The sequence below is a fragment of the Monodelphis domestica genome, chromosome 2, assembly GCF_027887165.1.
Source record: "Monodelphis domestica isolate mMonDom1 chromosome 2, mMonDom1.pri, whole genome shotgun sequence".
In the NCBI taxonomy this organism is placed as follows: Eukaryota; Metazoa; Chordata; class Mammalia; order Didelphimorphia; family Didelphidae; genus Monodelphis; species Monodelphis domestica.
In genome coordinates, this window is record NC_077228.1 from 17569108 (window position 1) to 17592724 (window position 23617).

Genomic DNA, 23617 nt, shown 5'->3' on the forward strand with positions numbered 1-23617 from the left:
TGAGAGCTAGGCCTAGAGATGGGAGGTCCTAGGTTCAAATCTAGCCTCAGACACTTCCCAGCTGTGTGACCCTGGGCAAGTTACTTGACCCCCATTGCCTAGCCCTTACCACTCTTCTGCCTTGGAGCCAATATGCTCCAAGATGGAAGGTAAGGGTTTTAAAAAAAATGATTTCCTAGTATTCCTGAAGAAAAGATAAGACTTAAACATGTAATTTCCTGTCCATATACAAAATTCAAGATAAACATAAAAAGGTAAATGAGAAAGAGAAAAATAATGGTTTCAATGAGGGCAAATTGTTTATATTCCTATATGGAAATATGATATCTGTAACTTTTAAACATTGTTATCATTATCATAGTAGTTTAAAGAAGTATATATAGAGTGTGTAGTAGTAAGCTTTTTAAAATATGTCAAAAAAATTCCTAGAGGTGAAAAAGAGGATTGCACTATGAGATAAGGGAAGATAGATATAAAATGAAGTAAATTATATCACATTAATAGGCACAGGGGATGGGGGAAAGAATACTATAATGATGGATGGGAGGATAAGTACAAAGATGGGGTAATACTTAAAACTTACTTTTATTGGAATTGGCTAAGGGAAGAAAAGACAGACAGATTAATTGGGGTATAGCATCCTATCTTACCCTATAGAGAAGAAAAAGGGGAGCAAGAAAGGGAGTGCTGGGGGGGGAGTAATCTAAGGGATAAGGGGGGAATGATTAAAAAACATGGGAGTGGAGGGAAATAATTAGAGGAGAAAAATCTGAATTAAAAGAGGAAATCAAAATGGAGGGGAATACACAGATGATAATCATAATTGTAAATGTAAATGGGATGAACTCACCCATAAAATGGAAGCAATCAAAATGCTACCATATGTTTACAAGAAACACATTTGAGGCAGGTAGATACATATAGAATAAAGGTAAGATGCTAGAGTGGAATCTATTGGGCTACAACTAGACAAAGAAGTTATGAGTAGCAATCATGATCTCAGACAAAGCTAAAACAAAAGTATATTTGATTAAAAGGTATAATGAAGGTAATTGCATCTTGATAAAAGGCAATATGTACAATGAAGAAATATCAGTATTTAAAATATATGAACCAAATTGTATAGCATTCAGATTTTTAAAGGAAAAACTAAAGAAGCTAAAGGAATAAATATATAGTAAAATTATTCTAGTGGGGGACCTCAAAATTCCCCTATCAAAACTAGATAAATCTAACTAAAAAATAAAAAAGAAGTAAGGGAAATAAATGAAATTTTAGAAAAGTTAGAATAGCTATCTGTAGAAAAGTGAATATCGGTAAAATGGAATGTACCTTCTTTTCAGCAACATGGTACATATACAAAGAGTGAGCATGGAATAAGGCATAAAAACATTGCAAACAAATGGCACAAAAGCTGAAATAATAAATGTGTTTTTTTCTGATCAGAAAGCAATAAAAATGATAATAAGGCTTCATTGAGAGGCAAATTAAAAATTAATTAGAAACTAAATTATCTAATATTTCAAAACTGCTGAATCAAAGAACAAATCATGAAACAATCATTGATTTCAGTGAAGAGAATGATAATGAGGAGACAACTAGTCAAAATTCACAAGAGAGAGCCAAAGCAATGCTTGGGGGGAAATTTATATCCCTGAGTGCTTATATCAAGGAAATAAAGAAAAAATGAATTCAATGAATTGGGTATTCAACCAAAAGAAAAACAAGAAAAAGGACAAAATAAAAGTCCCCAGTTAAAGACAAAATTAGAAACCCTAAGACTCAAAGTAGAAATTAATAAAATTGAAAGTAAAAGAACTATTGAACTAATAAATAAGAGTAGAAGCTATTTGTATGGGGGAAAAACAAATAAAATAAAGTATTGATTAACTTGATTTAAAAAAAAGAAAGAAGAGAATCAAATTACCAGTATCAAAAATAAAAATGGTGATTTCACCTCTTAAGAAATGGAAATTGAAGCAAATATTAGGAGCTTTTTTGCCAATTATATGACATTAAATCTGACAACCTAAGTGAAATGGATGAATATTTACAAAAATATAAATTATGTAGATTAACAAAAGAAGAAATAGAATGATTAATTAATCCCAACTCAGAAAAAGAAACTGAAGTAATTAACAATTAATTCCCCAAGGAAAAATCCACAGGACCAGATGGATTCACAAGTGAATTATATCAAACACATAAAGAACAATTAATTCCAATACTATATAAAGTACTTCCCAAAATAAGCAAAGGTGTCTTATCAAGTTCTTTTTATGACACAAATATAGTATTTATACCTAAGCCAGGAAGACCAAAAACAGAGAAAGAAAATTATAGAATAATCTCCTTAATGAACATAGATGCAAAAATCTTAAATAAAATATTAACAATGAGACTACAGCAATATATCACAAGGATTATTCACTATGACCGGGTGGGATTTATAGCAAGAATGCAAGGCTGGTTAAATACCAGAAAAACTATCAGCTTATTTGACCATTTCAATTATCAAACTAACAGATTATCTAAATAGATGCAGAAAAATCTCTTGATAAAATACAGCTCACATGCCTATTGAAAACACAAGAAAGCACAGGAATGAGAGTCTTTTCTCACACTAATAAGTTATATTTATATAAAAGTATCAGCATGTATCATCTCTAATGGGGATAAGTCAGAAGCCATTCCAATAATATCAGGAGTGAAGCAAGGATGACCATTATTACCACTATGACTAGAAATGTTAACTGTCCCAATTACAGAAGAAAAAGAAATTGAAGGAATTAAAGTAGGCAGTGAGGAAACTAAACTATCACTTTATGGAGGATATGATGGTATACATAGGGAATCCTAAAAAATCAACTCAAAAATTAGTGGAAATAATCAATAGTTTTAGCAAAATTGCAGGATACAAAATAAAACCACATAAATCATCAGCATTTCTTTCTATCTCTAATAAAAATCAAAAGTCAAACTCCATTTAAAATCACTCTTGACTGTCAGGGTCTTGTTCTTTTCAGAGACCGGCTTTAGAGAAGGGATCATATAGGACTGTGGGTAAAGGACTTAAAAGAACTGAGAGAGCATGTAAATGATACCATTACCTCTTTTATCAAGGATTGACTCTAGTATATATAGGAATTTTGTGCTTAAACAATACACAGAAAAATGATAGGTGATTCATGAAGAGAAAGAGGAGAGCACAGCTTCTCAGGAAATAGGGAACACATTTGTGCCATGATGTCACAGGCTGTTACATTCAGGGTACAAAGGCTTCTTTGGTTTATCTTTTATAAGAATATTGTTAACCCCAGCTCAAGGTTTATTTATGGACTTAAAATAACCTTTCATAGCCTAAAACTGTATTGTGCCAGATTCCATCAACTACTTTTGAGAAATGCTTTTATCAAAAGTTATTTTTGCAACTTGTAGCCTGAGATGGCCTTGCCAAATCTGAAACAGACTTGCAAATATGTCTGTTGTGACTGCTTTCATCAATGGGTCTAAAATGTCTTATGGCTCTGTCATGAGACAATATAAAATATTTGGGAATCTATCTCCGGAGACAAACACAGGAATCATATGAACAAAATTACCAAAAACTTTCCACACAAATAAAACTAGATCTAAACAATTGTAAAAACATTAATTGCTCATAGGGAGGATAAGCTAATATAATAAAAATGACAATTCTACCCAGATTAATTTACTTATTTAGTGTCATACCTCTCAAAGTAACAAAAAGCTATTTCATAGAACTAGAAAAATAATAAAATTCATCTAGAAGAACAAAACACGAAAAATATTAAGGGAACTAATGAAAAACTGTAATGGATTGTGGTCTAGCAGTACCAGATTTTAAATTGTACTACAAAGCAATGATTATCAAATCAGTCTGGTACTGGATAAGATGTAGGAGGATAATTAAATGGAAATGACTAGGGGTAAATGAACTCAGCAATCTAGAGTTTGATAAACCCAAAGATCCCAGATTTTAGTGTAAGAACTCAGTATTCAACAAAAACTTCTGGGAAAATTGGTAAACAGCAGGGCAAAAAATTGGTTTAGATCAATATCTCATGCCGTATAGGAAAATAAGCTCAAAATGGGTATATAATTTAAGTATATAGAGTAATATAGGTAAATTAGGTGAACATAGAACAATTTACCTGTCAGATCTATGGAGAAGGGAAGAATTTAAGACCAAACAAGATTCAGAGAACATTACAAGGTGTAAAATTTAAAAATTCATATACAAACAAAACTAATGTAACCAAGATTATAAGAAAAGCAAAAATTGGGAAAATTTCTAATATAACAAATTTCTCTGATAAAGGTCTAATTTCTCAAATATATAGAGTACTAAGTCAAATTTATAAAGAACCTGAATTGGAATACAAGAATTATATTCCTGAATCGGCAAATGATCATGGGATATGAATATGCAGTTTTCAGATGAAGTATCTATGTCAATAATCATATGAAAATTTTTCTAAGTCTCTCTTGATTAGGCAGATGCAAATCAATACAACTCTTAGGTACCCCCAAAGGGCTTTAAAAGAATGCATTCTCTTTAATCCAGCAATACCACGATTAGATCTGTATCAGAAAGAGATGGAAAAAATGGAGATGTACCAGTTTGTACAAAACTATTTATAGCTGTGATTTTGTGGTAGCAAAAAAAATTGAAAAAGAGGAGGTAACCATCAATTTGGGAATGGCTAAACAAATTATGACAGCTGATGGTGATAGAATGAAATTGTGCTATAAGGAATAAACTGCTTGATTTCTATAAGAACTGGAAAGACCTACATGAACTGATGTGGAGTAAAATAAGCAGAACCAAGAGAACATTGGACATAGTAACTGAAACACTGTGGGATGATCAAATATGATTGACTCTGTTACTAAAAGAAATTCACTGATCCAAGAGAACACATAGGAACTTATAAGAAAGAAGGCTATCCACATCTCAAGAAATAACTGTTGGAGTAGAAATCTAAAAGAAAACATGATTTATAATGAGTTTATTTGGGTACATGATTTGGGTTTTTGATTTTACAAGATTACTCTCATAATTAATGGGTTGTATGAAAATAGATTTTGAGTGATAATACATGTATATCCTAGAGGAGTTACTTTTCAACTCTGGGAGGGGGGATACAAGAGGGGAGGTAGACAATATAAATCACATAACCTTGGAAAACTTCTAAGTAAATTTGAAACTGGAATTTAAAAAAAATAATCAGTTCAAATTTCACCTTCAGCTTTAAGATGCATTTCCCAATGTCTCTAGTTCCTTTTTTTCTTACCCTTCTGAATTCCATTTCCACTATTCTACATATATCTTGCAAGTTTCTAGTTATTAACCTATTGGATTTCCCATTAGAATATGAGTTCATTCCCATCACCATCATATTGGACCAGTCTCATACTGGGACTGGTATTTTTTTCCTTTCTTTTTTTTCCCCTAGCATTTAGCCCACTGCCTGGCACATAGTAGATGTTATACATGTTAAATGATTAATAAATGTTTGTAGATTAGCTGATTCCTTAACACCCTCACAATAACCCATTCAGCTAGTTACTGTTATTATTCCCATTTTAAGGGGAAAGAAATCAATGATTTTCCAAACAGTGGATAAGTGTCTCAAGTGGAATTCTAACTCATGTCTTCCTGAGTTTTACTCCACCACATCATCTACTCTTTCTCCTAGTTGATCAGTGAGTGACCCTTACCAAAAAAGTCAGTTACCCAACATTTCATTTAACTCATCAAGGATCTGCTATGAAAGAAAATAAGCAAAAATGGTAAATAGCATTATTCTCTTAGAAGAGCAAAATGGAAATCTAAGAGAAGAGAATTCTGTATGGTTGCTGGGAAAACACAAAGTGAAGTGCTAGCAATTTCTCCCCCAAAGAATCTATTCTTTCCTTCCTTCCTTAAATATTGTGAGACTGACTAGGAAAGGGGAATGACTGATGACAATATTGAAAGGGATGAGTGCAGGCAAGGCACCCGGTAAAGACGGGATCCCAACCAAAGTGTACAAGGCCTTAAATGGAAAGGCACTCCAGGCATTCCACATAGTGCTGAACAGCATATGGGAAGAAGAAGACATGCCCCTAGAACTCAGAGATGCCTCCATCGTAGCCCTATACAAGAACAAAGGCTCATGAGCAGCCTGTGACAACTACAGAGGCATCTCACTACTCTCCACTGCTGGAAAGATCCTCGCCCATGTTATCCTCAACAGACTCATCTGTTTCAGAGCAGAACCTGCTTGAATCACAATGTGGCTTCCGACCAGATCACAGCACCATCGACATGGTCTTCACAGTGAGGAAAATGCAGGAAAAATGCCTTGAGCAGAACCTGAGTCTCTACATTGTCTTCATAGACCTGACAAAGGCGTTTGACACAGTGAACAGGGACTCATTGTGGATGATCCTCAGCAAGCTCCGTTGCCCAGCAAAATTCATCAAACTGATCCAGCTCTTTCATGTCAACATGACAGGGGAAGTCCTATCTGGTGGAGAGACTTCTGATTGCTTCAGCATCTCCAATGGCATGAAACAAGGCTGTGTCCTGGCTCCGGTACTATTCAACCTATACTTCACCCAAGTATTACGACATGCTGTGATGGATCTAGACCTGGGCGTCTACATCAAATACTGACTGGATGGCTCACTATTCGACCTTCGCTGCCTGACTGCAAAAACAAAGACAACAGAGAGACTCATCCTGGAAGCTCTCTTCGCAGATGACTGTGCTTTCATGGCCCACCAAGAAAATCATCTCCAAACCATTGTGGACAGGTTCTCTATAGCAACAAAACTGTTTGGCCTGACTATCAGCTTCAGCAAAAAAGAGGTGCTGTTCCAACCTGCATCAGGGAGGCCAACGAACCAGCTGTGTATTACAATCAATGGCACATAGCTTTCCAACGTCAACAGTTTCAAGTACCTGGGCAGCACCATCACCAATGACAGGTCCCTAGACCACGAGATTAATGCCAGGATCCAAAATGCCAGTCAGGCACTCGGGCAGCTGCGCTCCAAAGTCCTCCAACACAGAGGTGTAAGCACTGCGATGAAGCTCAAAGTGTATAACACAGTGGTCCTCAGCTTGCTCCTGTACGGTTGTGAGACATGGACACTGTACCAGAAGCACATGAAACAGCTGGAGCAATTCCACCAATGCTCTCTCCGGTCAATCATGAGGATCCGATGGCAGGACTGAATCACCAACCAGGAAGTCCTCAATGGAGCCAACTCCACCATTATCAAAGTAATGGTCCTCAAAACCCAGCTACGATGGTCTGGACACGTCATCCACATGGACGCACAGCAAATACCAAGACAGGTATTCTATGGTGAACTGTCAGCTGGACTCAGGAAACAAGGTCGACCAAAGAAAAGATTCAAGCATTAGCTAAAGTCAAACTTGAAGTGGGCTGGCATTACACCAAAGCAACTAGAACTTGCTGCCACTGTCAGAAGCAACTGGCGAACCCACATTCACCATGCCGCCACCACCTTTGAAAATGAACGACGTCGACGTCTTGCCACTGAGCGTGTACGCCAACATCAGGCCACAACTGCACTACCTATAACAACTGGGGTCCCATGCCTCATGTGCCACAAACTTTGCGCCTCAGTCTTTGGACTTCAAAGCCACATGAGGGTACATCAATAGATGATAATGCACAAAGACAATTGTCATTCTCGGTCACAAAGAGACTACCACTATTTAGGTACATCAATATATGGCCAAGGGGCTAGCATATGAAACAAGAGTAGATTGCATGCCAGACTGGAGGTTATGCATTCAATTTTATGGGAGAAGAGGCAGCAGTTAAAAGGAGGATGAGTTACGAAAGGTAAATTCCATGGCCCACTAAAAAGTCAAAAAACCAAGCCAGGCTTAGAATAAAGAATTTAAAGGAATAGGAGGACTCAAAAGGAAATGAACTCATTCTTCTTCTTTTATTCTTTTATATGTTTTAGTTCTTCGATATATTTCCTAGGATAATGAAACTCTTACCAGGAGCTCACAAAAAAACTCTAGAGAATTCCAGAAACTAGAGTCTTTTGTAGTCCATGTGATCAAAAAACACAAGGAAGATCAAAACTGGGAGGAAGCCCAGGACTTCATTGATGCTTACCTGAAGGAGCTGTCCAAGGTAATGGAGAAAGCACAGAAAACATGCACAATGTACTGAAAAAAAAATCAGGGCCTTAGATGGGGAGGAAGAAATAGGTTAATATATTCAAAATTTACATCTGTCTCATAACTTGAGCATCTTTCCTCATAGACTACCTGGGGAATGTCCTGAATAGAAATAATATTTCAATTTTATGTAAATGATATGGAGTGTGTATGTGGTAGTGGTGGGGGAGTGCTTGGAATTATATGTAGGTTGTGGTGGTTCTAAAATTTCAGTTTTTATTTGGATATAGAAGAGATCCTAGAGCTCATTTAATTCATCTCTCTGCCTTTATAGATGAAGAAACTGAGGAACAGAGTAATTAATCAAATTATCCTACCCAAAGCTAATAAGAATCTGAGGTGGGATTTGAACTCAGCTCTTTCTGTTTCCCAGGCTGTACCCTACTCAGATTGGGATTAAGTCTTGGCTCGGATATTTTATCCTTATTAATTCATCCCTCTGCATCTTACTTTTCTCATTTATTTAATACTGTGTGCCCTCAATTCCAAAGAAATGTTGTGTATCTATTCTTTGTAAACACTAAAACACCATAAAAATAAATTATTAATTATATAGGCTATCAAAATATAAATACCTCTAAGCATCTGTGTAGAGATGGGACCAGTGTCCACTGGTAAATTTATGAGACAAATATTCTCTTCACAATCACATTGGACATTATTAATGCCAAAGCCCACAATTGTGAGAAAACTGAATGTTACCCTAAGCACCCATATATCCACTCTGAAATATCCAGTAGACCATACATGAATTCTGTTCCATCTTGAGGGTCACATTTGTGGAAGGATTTTCAAAACTGGAGAAGATTGGAAGAAGGTAAGCCAGCATGATGGGAGTCTTTCCAATCATGTTCTACGAGGTTTTTGTTAAAGCAAAAGGATATGTTTAGTCTAGACAAGAGAAATCTTCAAGGAACATAGTAGCTATTTTTTCATGACCCAAATCTGTCATGAGGATGAAGGATTAACTGGCTCTACTGCTTCACTAAAGGCAGAATAAGGTGGAAGGATGTTATAAGGCAAAGTTCAGTTGGGAGTAATGGAGGGATAATTCCCTTGAGTGAAATGATTTGACACAAAATGTCATGGATTAAAAAGAAGTGATCAAATGTTGGTAAATTTTAGAAGGTTTTAAATTCAGGTATCACTTGGACTTGGATCAGAGATGTTAAACATATGGTCAGTGTGTTTGTTGCATGTGTGTATCCTTTGTAATAAAACAGCTAGGTTGCAGAGTGGATAAAGCTCTGGACTTCATCATCCTCCTGAGTTCAAATCTGCCCTCAGACTCTTATTAGCTCAGGGAACTTGGACAAATCATTTCACTGCATTTGTATCAGTTTTCTCAACCTATATTCAAAGAGTGGTTCTCAGTTCTGCTTGAATTTGACAGAATTGTAGTTCCCTTTAAGATTTTGTAATGTTCTCTATCATTCAAGAATGCTGGATGTATATTTGAACTTGAGGAACTGAATTTATCCATCATGTTTCCCTGGGAACAAACCATTTCTCTAAGTCTCAGTATTTTCTTTTGCAAAATGGGTACAATATTATTGGCACTTCCTACCTCACAATACTGGGGGACAAGAAACCAACAAGTTGTAAAGCCTTTAAATACTGTTCATTTTCTTGTTGTTAAAGAAAAAGAAATCAATAAGTAATAATAACAACTGCTACTTATATGCTCATGTCTTTCAAGACTTACAAAATGGTGGTTGTTTTTTGTCATTCGGTTTTTCCTTGCTTCTGTTTTTCACTCCAAACAATGACATGAGATAACCAGCACAGATACTATCTCCAATTTATAAATTAAGAAACAGAAATCAAAAGAGATTAAGAGATTTTCCCAATAATCATAGAGCAAAGATATGGGAATACAAAAATAGATGTCTTGATTTAGTGTCTATTTTAAAAGTATGAAACAGTTGAGGGATGAACTTGCAACTAATGGAAGGTAGTACATGGAAAGAGCACTGGGCTTGGAGTCAAGAAGACCTGAGTTCAAATCTGTCCTGAAATTCTAGCACATGACTCAGGTACATGACATTAAATGTTTGTATGCTTTAATTTTCTCAATGGTTAAATGAAGGAAATAATAGAAAAGTGTCTCACAGAGCTGTTGTGAGTATCAAATGAGAAAATATTTTTAAAACCAGTCTTACAGTGCCTGGCATGTAGAAGACTCTATATAAATGCTAGCTGTTACATTCTTCATTATGCATGCATCTTTATCTCTACCAGAAGAAGAAATATCTATAGCTACTGATAATCATATAGGTAGGTCTTTAGTAGGGAAATTAATAAAAATTAGGGAAATAATGAGGAGACTGGAAAAAGAAAATGGTGAGAAAGTGGAAAAGAAGGAAGAGGAGATGAAAGAAAAGAAAGATAAGAAATGAGGAAATGTTAATGAGAAAGAGAAAAAGGAGGGAAAAGAAAAGAGAGAGAGGAAGGTGTAGAGGATCAAATTTGATTTTCATTTGAATAAAATAAGGATGATATTTATCTATATGGGTGTTTTGGGAGAAGTACTCAGTAAGTCTCCCAGTCCAAAGGAAATAGGAGCTCTCATTCTTATGAACCCTTAATGTATTCTTGGGAAGTAATAGGAAGCACAATATCTGTCCCCCTCACATTTTACAGTCCTCCATTTAAGGTGTTTGTTTTTCATGTTCTAAGAGAGACAGAAATTTCTTAAATTAACCAATTAGTATTTGCCTTTCTATTTTAAGGGTAATATCAGCTCTAGTTTTAATGAAAACAATTTAGTTGCATGCACCCTGGACCTCTTCTTTGCTGGAACAGAGACAACTTCGACCACTCTGAGGTGGGCTCTGCTGTATATGGCCTTTTATCCAGAGATCCAAGGTATGATGATGGCCGCAGGCCTTGAAAAAGTTTCATGCACCCTGTTTGGATTCTCCCCAGGAGAAAAGATAAATTTATGTAGAGACATAAGATTTGCAAAGTAACTTACATACATCATCTTGATTCATCTGCCTTTGGAATACAGCAGTGATTGCTATCCTTCACAATCATGAGCACCCTTTTTGACATCAAAATTTTGTTCAACCCCTCATTTGATGGTAGTTGTTGGTCAGTACAATAGAGTATAGGATTGGAAGCCAGAAAGATGTGAGTTCAAATCTTGCCTCAAGCACTTACTAATGATGTGATCCTGAGCAAAACATATAACTTATTTCAACATCAGTATGAGAATAATAGCCTTTCCCTCATATGGGTGTTCTTAAAATCAAACAAGTTAATGTGCTTTTCAAAACTTAAAGAACTCCATAAATATTAGAATATCCCAAGATATCGCTAATTGGTCAATAGCTAATTAGTAGGTAGTCTATCAACTTGTCCACCACTTTCAATCCTCCAGTGTTGATGAGCCTATAGACAGGAAAAGAATCCTTGTCCACTTCAGTTATTAATCACATTTTGCTAAAAGAAGGACATTCCTCAGAATAACTAAGGACAAAGAAATGTAAGAAGCAGAGTTGCTGACCCAGCACCCAGATACAGGAAAACACAAACTTCTCTCTAATCCAGACTCTTAAAAATAAATATAGTGAGTGAAAAGTGTAAATTTTCCCATTAGATTTTTTGGGTTTTTTTATCATTTTAGTGGAACTATGATTATTTGTTCATCAGAAAGCTATGTGTTGGGGGCAGCTGGGTAGCTCAGTGGATTGAGAGCCAGGCCTAGAGATGGGAGGTCCTAGGTTCGAATCTGGCCTCAGACACTTCCCAGCTGTGTGACCCTGGGCAAGTCACTTGACCCCCATTGCCTAGCCCTTACCACTCTTCTGTCTTGGAGTCAATACATAGTATTGACTCCAAGATGGAAGGTAAGGGTTTAAAAGAAAAGAAAGCTATGTGTTGACCAAAATTAACACTTGATAATGTACTTGTGTCCTAATAAATATGAAAATTTTCCTCATAGTACAAATAGAAATGCTCAATTGTAGCCTATCATGGGTTATAAGATCCTTATACCTAGAATTAAAAAGCTTCTTGGAAGCCATAAAGTCTAACCCTCTAATTTTACCGAGGTGGAAACTAAGGCAGAAAACAAGAACAAAAAAGAATCCCTGGTTTTAAAGGGTTCAAAGTCTAATGGGAGAGATAACATGTAAACAGATATGGACAATAAATATTTAGACATAACAACAGAAACTTGAGAGAAACAAGGTTCTTCTCTGGTCTTCAGTTTTCCTCTCTATAAAATGGGGACAAAGACATCATGGACTTAAAGGAAACATTGTGGTAGCCTTCAAGGTTTTGAAGGGCTCTCATGTGAAAGAGGAATGAGATATTCCGTTTGTGCCCTGTGGTAGAAGCAGTTGAAATATGTAGAAGATGGAAGAAGGGAAATCTGGGCTTCAGGTAAGAAAGATATCAACAAAGTCTTTCTCTAATGCCACATTGTGGTACAGAAGTGACCTGGTACATCATGGTCTATGCCAGGGAAGTGAGGGAATGGCTCCAGAAGTTTCTACAGTGTTGGAAAGGAGAGATCCTTGAGGGCAGCCACTCTCTTTTGCTTCTTTTTAAATAGCTGGAAATTTGCAGAGTGCCTGGCATAGAGTAGACCCTTAATACGTGCTTATTGAATGGAAAGGCATTGAGCATAGTCCCAACAGTTGGGACATATATGCTGAAGCCCAGCCAAGTAAAGTACCAAGCAGCTCACTCCAAGAACCAGGACACCTTGGAAATATGGTTTCAATACCTCCCTTTCTCTCCTCTGACACTCTAACCATTCTGTTCCAGCCCTTTATCCCCTGAACAGCTGCAATAGCCTGCTAATGGGTGTGCCTGAACCAAGTCACTCCTCACTCCAATCCATCCTCCATTCAATCTCCATTGAGTGATTTCCCTCAATCAATAAATTCCAATCACACACACACACACATGCACACATGCACACACGCACACATGTACACACATTCAATAAACTAGTGTCTTCTTATTACTCCAGGATCAAATATCAAATGCTGTATTTCCATTCAAAGCTCTTCATAATCAGACTTATCCTCCCTTTCCAGGCTCCTCACGCTTTACTCCCTAACATATCCTATTTGATTCAGTTGTGTTGGCCTCCTCACTGACCACTGAGTAGGTCCCTCCACTTCTCAGCTCAAGGCATTTTCTCTGGCTTTCCCATCATGCATTCCTGGAGTGCTCTCCTGCTCCATCTCTGCCTCCTGGCTTTCCTGGCTACCTTCAGGTCCCAGATGAAATCTCCCTTTCAGCAAAAAGCCTTTCTCATTCCTTTTCATCTTGGACTGATTCTTTCCCATTTACCCTGCTTGTTTCCTATTTGCTGCCATGTTGTCTTTCTCACTAGCCTGTACAATTCTTGAGCGCCAGCTCTCTTTCTTTGGCCTTTCTCTGTCTCCTTAGCGCATAGCACTGTGCCTGACATAGAATAAATGCTTGATGGCATGACTTGAAATACTTTGTTTTTGTCTACACAATTCTTCACAAATGTTCTGTCAGGGAAATCTGCCCTCAGACACTTCCTAGCTGTGTGGCTGTGTGGCCCTGGGCAAGTCACTTAACCCCTGTTGCCTAGCCCTAACCACTTTTCTGCCTTGGAACCAATATTCAGTACTGATTCTAATATAGAAGGTAAGGGCTAAAAAAAAAAGGAATCAGTGCTCCAGGTCGCTGATCTTAGGACTTTGAACAAGTTATGCCAGGAGTCAGCTGATCCCTAGTCTACTTGTTCAACTCTAGCTAAAATATTGGCACTGCCACCTTCCAAGCAGTGTTCCTTCCTATTAAGTTAAACAAATAAAAACTGATGATTATTAATAATAAATGACATCAATTGGTAATTTGGTAAATAAATTAATCATTAATTTCTGATAATTATAGTTAGAATTTTTGTAGAATTTTAAGATTCTCAATGTGCTTTACAATTGCAGAAATCTTTCTTGCTATTTCCCAGATCCTAGTCTCACATAAAATCACTTAATATTCCTTTGCATGTACTCTCTGTTTATTTATCTATGAGGAGATTAATACCTTCCTATGTCAGCTCTTTGAGGGTGTGGATGATGTAGGTTTTGTGACTGCCTGCTCAGCTCCCAGCACCACACCAGGGTTATGTGTAAGGAAAAGATTACAGCACAAGAGGGTTTTTTCAAGGAAAAGCAAGAAATGGAATGTTGAATGAACTGCCAATCAACAGAGGGAGAGAAGATTATAATAGGATCTGGTCAGGAGGCAGTTGAGAAGCCCAGGGGCTTGAACTATCTCATTTCTTCCCTTTTGACTGTTGGAAGAGGTAACAGAGAGAATTGCTCTTGATTCATGATTACTCATTTACTGAGTACTACGACGATTTGGGAGCTTAGCTCTGAAGAAACTTTGTCACTTTTGTTATTAATATCTCCCCATAGAGAAAATAACCCTATTTCCTGAATTGAACACCATGTGAAAATCTTTCAATCAACAGGAAACCATGACAGAATAGGGAAACCTTATTCCCCTCTCACCTCCTCCATTTCCCTGATTTCCTCTACCTTAAGAATACAAACCCTTTTAGTAAAGATCTAAATTGTGAGACTAGTCCTTGGAGAAACTCTTAAAGTTTATCATTCTGAGAAGAGCCATTGGAGTTAACTAAGAGACAGACAGAAAGACAGAAAGTGTTGTGGGGGGAAGGGGTTCAAAATCCAGCCTTTGCCTTAGCTGGCTTCCTGTATCCCTGTCCTATTAACATAAATCTTCTAGAAATAGCATCTATTAAACATGGTCTTATGAATCAATGTTTGGTGGGTTGAGTTAAACTCAATGAAATGCAATTGGATCATACTGAATCGAGTGGACTTCATTGGTATTGATGTTTCACAATCCTACAATGTCTGATAGTACAGATAAAAAATAGCCTGAAAGGCAATGGAAGTTATCAACTTAAACTAATCTTTTTTCAGTATGTCAGGAAATATGGAAATATTTTCTCCATGAAGCTGCTGGGTACTCCCACAATAATTGTTAGTGGATTGCCACTGATAAAGGAAGTCTTAGTCAACCAAGGCCACGTGTTTGTTGATCGCCCCAGATTACCTTTGCAATCCTACAGCTGTAAAATTAATGGTAAGTTCTTTGAATTATGGTTAACCTTTTATATCTCCAGTTTTTATTGAGAAGTTTCTGACCTCTCACCTTCATCCTGTTACAGATAAAGAGTGGTTTTCTTAAACTGTGACCACGAAAATATATAAATGACCAAACTGTAAGGTTTGGGCCACACTGGTAAAGATAAATTTTTGTGTCTTGATTTTATGTTAAAAATAAAGTGGTCGCCATGGGAAAAATTCCCAAATATGAAATACCCAAGTCAGCTGAGTTTTTATGGAGATTTTAATTAATACAAATAAGGAATTAAGGAAAGGGAGAGAGAAAGAGGAAATAATGGGAAAAGGGGCCTAGGCCATTGGCCTAGACCTGAGCTTTAAGAGAGACCAGTCAGTCTTTAATCCACTCACCACAAGATTTTGTCCCAAGCAAGATTCTAGTGTTCTGAGAGACCCAGCTACTCCAACTAGTCCGAGCTCCAACTCAGCTAACAAAGTTGCACTCTCTCAGAGCCCCAGCAGCCTCCTCTGACCTCCAATTCAGCTCCAAACTTGAATTAACTTTCAGAGGCCTTCTGACCTCCTTTTAAAGAGAACTTTCTCCTATGTAACCTCCCCTAAGTTTCAACATCTTCCAATCACAGTAGACCCAATTGTCTTGCCTTTCTAAATATCATACTCCAAGCCTTGTTGTCCTTTAGTGTGGAAGCTGCCAGATCTTGTATAATCCTGATCGGTGCTCCTTGGTATCTGAATTGTCTCTTTTTGACTTCTTGTAAAATTTTCTCCTTAGCTTGGAAGCTCTTGAATTTGGCAATTATATTCCTGGAAGTTGTCTTTTGAGGATTTAGTGTAGAGAGTATTCTATTAACTCTTTCATTGTTGATTTCGCCCTCTTGTTCAAGAACATCAGGCCAGTTTTATTGGATAATTTCTTGTAGTATGATGTCAAGGTTTCTGTTTATTTTTGGCTTTTGTGAATCTTAAAACTACTCAGATTCTTCTAAGGTATAGTCTGAGTAGTTCCCAGCTGACTTGGGTATTTTCATATTTGAAAATTTCCCTTAGCAACCACTTATTTTAGATTTTAAGTCAAAACACTAAAAACTATCCTTTACAGTTTGGGCCAAACCCTTTACAGTTTAAACCTTTACAATTTTTAACATTCACAGTTTTCAGGAAGACCAATGATTCTCAAACTGTCTCTTCTTGACGTGTTTTCTTGGGCAGTCATCTTCTCAGTGAGATATTTCATGTTTCCTTCTATTTTGTCAATCTTTTGATTTTGCTTTATTAATTCTTGTCATTTTGTGAAATCATCAGCTTCTACTTGCCAAATTCTGATCGTTAAAGACTGGTTTTCCACTGTAATCTTTTGATTTTCTGCTAAAATTCCTTGATTTTCATTTTCAGTTTGGTTTATCCTGCTTTTCATGGGTTTAAGCTGTTTAATTTTGGTCTCTAATTTACTTATCATTTCATTTAATTTCTGGGCTGCTATCTGCAATTGGGAGTTCCTGTCTTTTAAACTGTTATTTTCTTTTTAACTATTTCCCACTTTTCTTGTCAGTATTCTTTCATCTTTTTGACAAGCTCTGATTTAAATTCTTCAAGATCTTCTGGACAATTTCCATTGTTTTTGGAAAGTTTTGGTACATTTATTTGAAGGTCCTATTGTGCTATTTCCTCCATAGTCTGGATTTGTTCTCCATAAAAATTATTCAGGGTCAAATTTTTCTTCTGGTTCTTTGTGTTGGGAAGTTGATTTTTTGCCATCACTATGCTGGCTTTTCCTTCCCTTTCTAGTCAGAAGTCTGAGTGAGGAGGGCAGACTCTCTGTGTATGGAACTAAGTAATGAGGTTTTTGCCTGAGGCCACCTCTCAAGACTCTCTGTTTTCTACTGTTTGCATCACTTCTCTACTCTATCTCCATGGCTGAGGTCTATGCTCTTCCACCTCCTGGGGTCTCAAGTCTAGCTTCTCTCACAAGTAGGCCTTTCGTGGTCTCAGTCAGCTGCCAAGGACCTAGAGGTACCCCCTGGATCTCTCACTTATTCTTGTGCATGAGGGCTCTTAATCTAGTGCACTGGATTCGTAGGTGGGGAGTGGGAGGGTAGATCAGCTCACATTTTTGTGGAAGTTATTTCACCCTATTATATTATGGAAATGCCCAAATTCCATGTACCTTCAATGCTGCTTCCTACTCTGGAATCCCTTCCTTCCTATGAATTGGGTTTCTTTGTCCTTTTGAGGTAGCCTATATGTACATTTACAATTCTGCTTTTAGGCCTTTTGACACACATAGTGGTGTAGGTGACAGCATCGTAATCTGCACTAGAGAAGAAATCAATAAAATCAAACTCTGAGGTCAAAGTCTTGCTTGAGATAGATGGAGACAGGTAAAAGGAGCAGGAGTTAACATGGATTTGAGATATCTGTGTTTGTCTTGTTATTCAGAAGAAAGGAAAGTTAATGTTATGACTTGAGGAATGAAGACATGAAACAGGAAACCATGGGAAAATTAATCTCTTAAGGATTGGGCATCTCCCTTAAGTTTGGTTTGGTGTACAGCTCAAAAATGGAGGAGAGGGGAAAAAAAGATTTGGAAGTCACTGTGAAGACATTGATAGGGAATCATTAAGGGTGCAGTAGAAGAATTACTAAGAGTAGAAAGGGCCCATTTGAAGGTAGGTATTGATAGACTAGATGATCACAATGGTACAACTAGTTTCAAAATTTTGAGTGTCCTTGATTCTGGGCCTTTTTGATGGCCTTCCACCCATACTTTCCATCTTTATCTGTGACAGATCATCTTCTGGTACCCTACATTTTAGCCAAAGTGTTTCAGGTACTGTTTCCCTCTCCTCCCTGTTATGATTGGAAAGTTCAGAGAAAGGTCAGCAAAGAATCTTCAAGGCCCTCTGTCATTTGACAAATGATGCAACCAAAGTCAAGTTAATTTTATAAGGTCACATAGCAAGTAAATTTCAGCTGCAAGATTTAAATCTCCAACTTCTTAAGGCCAAGACCAAAGCTCTATCCTCTAAACAAGACCACCAAATCAATCCATAAATACTCTGATATGAAAGACAATATCCTTTGACCCGCATCTATCCCACTCCAACACTTCTTTCTCTGTTATTGAATTGCATTCTCTATCATAGTGTTTCAGGATTTTCCCAGGTATTGCATTCCTGATATTAGCTAAGTTATCCCAATTAATCACTGTACAATATTTATGTTACTGTGTATGTTCTCCTGGCTCTACTTTCACTCTAAATCAGTTCATGCAGATCTTCCTAGCCTTTTCTGAAATCTTCTTGCTCATCATTTCTTATGCCATAATAGTATTTCAATACTAATGTGTACCACCATTTGTTCAGCTATTCCTCAGTTGAGGGACATCTCCTTAGTTTCCAAATCTTTGAAACCACAAAAAGAGCATATATAAATATTTTTGAGAAAACGAGTTGTTTCTTCATTTTTATTATCTCTTTGGAATATAGGCCTAATAGTGGTATTACAGGATCAAAGGGTGTGCAAACTTTTATAACCTTTTTGATATAGTTGTAAATTTTCCTTCAGAATTGTTGGATTATTTCACAATTCGAACAAAATGCATGTGTCCCAATTTTTCCATGTCTTTTGCAACATTTGTCATTTTTATTTACTGTTCTATTGGCAAATCTGATAAGTTCAAGGTAGTATCACAATGTTGTTTTAATTGGCATTTTTCCAATTGAGAATGATTTAAGTACATTTTATATGTTCCTTTGCCAATTTGCCAATTGGGGAAAGGCTTGTAATTTTATAAATTTGACTTATTTTCCTATGAATATGAGATATCAGACCTTTATCATAGAAATTTATTGTAAGATTTCTCCCCAAGTTTGTCATTTAACTTTTACTCTTTTTTATATTAGTTTTGTTTGCATAAAAACTTTTTAATTTAATATAATCAAAATTATTCATTTTACATCATATCCTGCTCTCTATCTCTTTTTTGGACATAAATTCTTCTCTTCTCTAGATATTTGCTAGGTAAATTATTCTTTGTCCCCCTAAATTATAGCTAAATCATATACCCATTTTGACTTTATCTTAGCATACTGTGTGAGATGTTGGTTCATACCTACTTTCTGTCATACTGTTTTTCCATTTTCCTAAAAGTTTTGTTAAAAAGTAATTTCTTATTAAAAAATCTTGAGTCTTTGGGTTTATCTAAGTTCATATAACCTTTATATTTTGTATCTGATGCAATCCATTGATCCTCCATTCTATTTCTTAGCCAAAACCAGACTCTTTTGATGATTACTACTTTATAGTACAGTTTAAGATCTGGTATGACCAGTCCATCATACTTTGCATTTTTAAAATTAATTCTCTCAATATTCTTGACCTTTTGTTATTCCAGATGAATTTTGTTATTTTTTTTCTTATTCTATTAAATAATGTCTTGATAATATTATGACATTAATGAGTATATTATCATAGGTAGAATTGTCATTTTTATTATACTAGTGGAACCTACCCATGAGCAATTAATTTTTTTTCCAATTGTTTGGATGTGACTTTTTGTAATAAGTATTTTGTATCTGTATTCTCAAAATTCCTGGATTTGTCTTAGAAGTTACATTCCCCGGTATTTTATATCATCTAGAGTTATTTTAAACATAATTTCTCTTTCAATCTCTTGCTGCTGAACTTTATTGGAAATATATTAAAAAGCTGATGATTTGTGTAGACTTACCTTATAGAGATTCAGGCTTGGATGGCTATGGTCTTGGTCCACGGTCACAGGTCAGACCCAGGGAATCAGGAGCTGTGAGGTGATCTTGTCAGCTGCTTGGCTACCATCTCCAACTGCTCTTTCAGTTGGGAATCGATGGGAGGGAAAGGGGTCCAAATCACCAGGAAAAAGATGTAAATCTTTCCTCAGGAGCAAAGTCTTGACCAACCCTCTCATTAGACTGTTTTAGGATTGAGAGTTAACTGCCTCTCTCTGACAGAAACTCTTGCTCTCCCAAAATTCCAGAATATCTCCTGAGTCCCCTTCTCTGCTGTGCTTGAGACTCCATCAATTTCCCAGACTATAACTTCAGTTCTAGGGTTTGAAACTTTTATCACCCTCCACTGTCCATTTTTCACACCACTTTAGGTGAAATAACTTAACCCAATCCACAGCTCACTTTCCATTATTCTTTCTGTAATCCTTTCTGTAATTGATTTTTCCCATTTCATAGGATTCTAATCAGCTTACTTCTAACCTTATTTCTATGTATACACTTTCTATCTGCTCTACTACAAATAAAAATTTTAACAATTACAATTAACATCTTTCCATGTAGGAAAACATACAGTTTGATAATATTGAATTCCTTAAGTTTTCTCTTTTTTACTCATGTTTTTAGACTTCTTTCTATGGTCTTGGGCTTCAGCATCAAATTTTCTATTAGGATCTGGTCTTTTCATCAAGAATACTTCAAAATCTTCTATTTCATTAAGTAAACAGTTCCTCCCAAAAGAATATACTCAATTTTGCTGGATAAATGATGTTGGGATATAAACATAGATATTTTGCCTTCCAGAATATCAAATTCCAGCCCTTCTGATCTTTAATAATCAAGGCTACTAATTCCTGTATAATCCTTACTATCGCTCCATGGTTTCTGAATATGGTTTTTGAGCTATTTGCAGTATTTTCTTGGATTTGGAGCTCTTGAATTTAGCTATAATATTCCTGGGGGTTGTCATTTCTGAATTGTTTCTGGAGGTAATTATGGATTATTTCAATTTGTATTTTCTCTCTTGTTCAATAATACCACAAAAGTTTTTATTTTAATTTATTTCTTGCGTTATGAGTTTTGGTAATCCCATAATTCTTATATTATCTCTCTACAATTTATTTTCCAGATCACTTGTTTCATCAATGAAATATTTCAGATTTTCTTCTTTTTTTTCATTCTCTTGATTTTATATTATTTTTTCTTGTTATGTCATGAAGTCATTAACTTTTAACTTGCTTACATAAGCCAAGTCATGTGGACTGGGTTGATCTGGGCTTCAGGATCTCACTGTAGGCTTGAACAAGGCTTCTAACCTCCTCTTGGGTTTGCACTAGGTATTACCCTTACTATCTGCCTTGTACTTGAGCTTGGGACCTTGGTTTGGGCTTGGACAGGGGCTCATAACCTCCTTCTAATCCTGTAACAGCTAGCTATTCCATGGACTACAGGGAGCTAATGTCTGGGCCTTCCATGAAAACTAGTCTGGGACTTGGAACCTTAAGGAGTTTCTGTGAGGGTTCCATTGAATTTGTCTTGGGTAGTGACTCAGGGTTTTGGCATTGGCTTGGGCTCAAGTGCAGAACCTGGAAGAATAGATATGGGGGAGGGAATATTTCCTCTGGACTTCTATATCCTCTCACCCTGGTGACCAGACCCTTTCTACCCACCTTTCAAGTTGTTTGTTTGTTTTTGTTCATGAAACTTGCTTGTCTCTGTCACCTTATTGGATTTTTCACTCTATTATTTGCTTTGAAACAATATTTTAAGGTTGGTTGGAGACGACACTCATAGTGTTCCAAGCTTTCCCTACTTCTACTCTGCCTTTGTGGATCCCCCACACCATTTCAACTTTATTTTTGTAATGTTTGTAACATAGTCATGTCTGACTCTTCCTGATTCCATTTAGGGTATTCTTGGCAGAGATATTGGAGTGCTTGGTCATTTCCGTCTCTAGTTGAAGAAACTGAGCCAAATAGGATTAAGTGACTTGCTCAGAGTCATATAGCTAGTAAGTATATGAGGATAGATTTGAACTCAGCTCCTCCTCATTCCAGGATCAATACTCTATCTATCCACTGAGCTAATATGCTTCAATATCGACTTAAATAATTTTAAAGGAGCCATGAACATCATCCCAACAGTTGTTTCCTTCACAGAGGCAGAAGAAGCTTTTGAAATGCCAATATAGGACTTCCTTAGAATCCCAAGTGTTCAACAGCTGGTCAACTTTTTGACAATGAGCCTCTCCACCCATTGCCATGTTGTATCTTGGTCAACAGAACATAGCCAGTACCACTTAATGTCTTTTCAATCAGTCATTATTAAACATTTATTAAGAGCTTTCTATGTGCCAGGCATTTGCTGATTTCAAAGAAAACAAAGGAAGACACAAGACATTCCCTGCCCTCAAGAAACATATTCTAAAGGAAGAAACTACATGCGAAGAACTATGGACAAAGAAGCTATAGATGGGAAAAACAACACAATATTGAAAGGAGGTGCTAGAATTAAGAACTCAGAAAGACTTCAGTGAAGAAAGGGAGGTTTTAATGATATTTCAAAAGACAGAGAATCCTCTTAGTAGAATTTTGGAGGGAGAGCATTCCAGGCATGGGCCACAGCCAGAGAGAATACCCAGAATTGAAAGATGGAGTATCTTCAGGAAAAAGCCAGGAAGCCAGTGTCACTGCTTCACTGAGTACCTGGTGGTGAGTAAGGTATAAGAAGACTGGACAAGTAGAAGGGGCATGGGTTTTCAAGGACTTTCAATTCAAAAGAGAGTGTTTTCATGCAATATAGAAAATATATTCCTCTTCAATTTCATTGTTTGCCACATGTCCTAAGGCCTGAGTCCTAAGGCACTTTCCCCAAAGAAAAGATTGGTCTGAATTAAAGATTATTTTAGTTTAAATTTAGCCCCACATACTTCTAACCTGTGTGATTTTGTAGAAGTTTCAATCTCATTTACCTCAACTGCAGAAGGAAATAAATGCCTGCTAGGATTGCTGTGAGAATCTATTGAGATAATATTTGTAAAGTGCTTACTTAGCACAGTATCTAGCACACAGTAGGGATGTAGAAAGTGATTATTCCTTTTCTTCCTCTCTTCTCTTCCCTTTTAAAGGCCTCTGTGGAATAACTATCCTCTTTTTCCTAGGGAGGTTGGATAGTTATACAGAAACAGTTTAACCTCTCACCTGTCATTAAAATGCAACATGCCTCTATTGGACACTCAATGAAGGGTACCCCCCGAAATACTAGACCTTGATCACCAAGTTCTTCATGGGAAAGACAGATCCCAGTATCCCTCTTCTACCACCACTCATTCATGAGTAGAGAGACTGAGGATTGACTGGTACTGTGCTGTCAGCAATGTGGAAGGCACCTATCAGTTCCATATTATTGAGAAAAGGGGAGATAATGAGGTTGTTTATGTCACTTCCAAGTACATCAGGCCAAGGGATCCTGCACATCATTAGCCCATGACACTGATGAAG

General features: G+C 36.7%; 1 long non-coding RNA gene and 1 pseudogene across 1 annotated transcript in view; one reads left to right on the forward strand and one right to left on the reverse strand.

Annotated features, from left to right (window-relative positions):
- LOC130457040 (uncharacterized) overlaps positions 1-16541 on the reverse strand; it is a 36742-nt gene extending 20201 nt beyond the window's left edge. Inside the window, exon 1 of the long non-coding RNA XR_008916023.1 lies at positions 15745-16541. This is a non-coding gene — a long non-coding RNA (uncharacterized LOC130457040). The remainder of the gene's footprint in view (positions 1-15744) is intronic.
- The window catches only part of LOC100031955 (cytochrome P450 2J4-like), a 69996-nt pseudogene that overhangs the window by 20296 nt on the left and 26083 nt on the right, over positions 1-23617 (forward strand).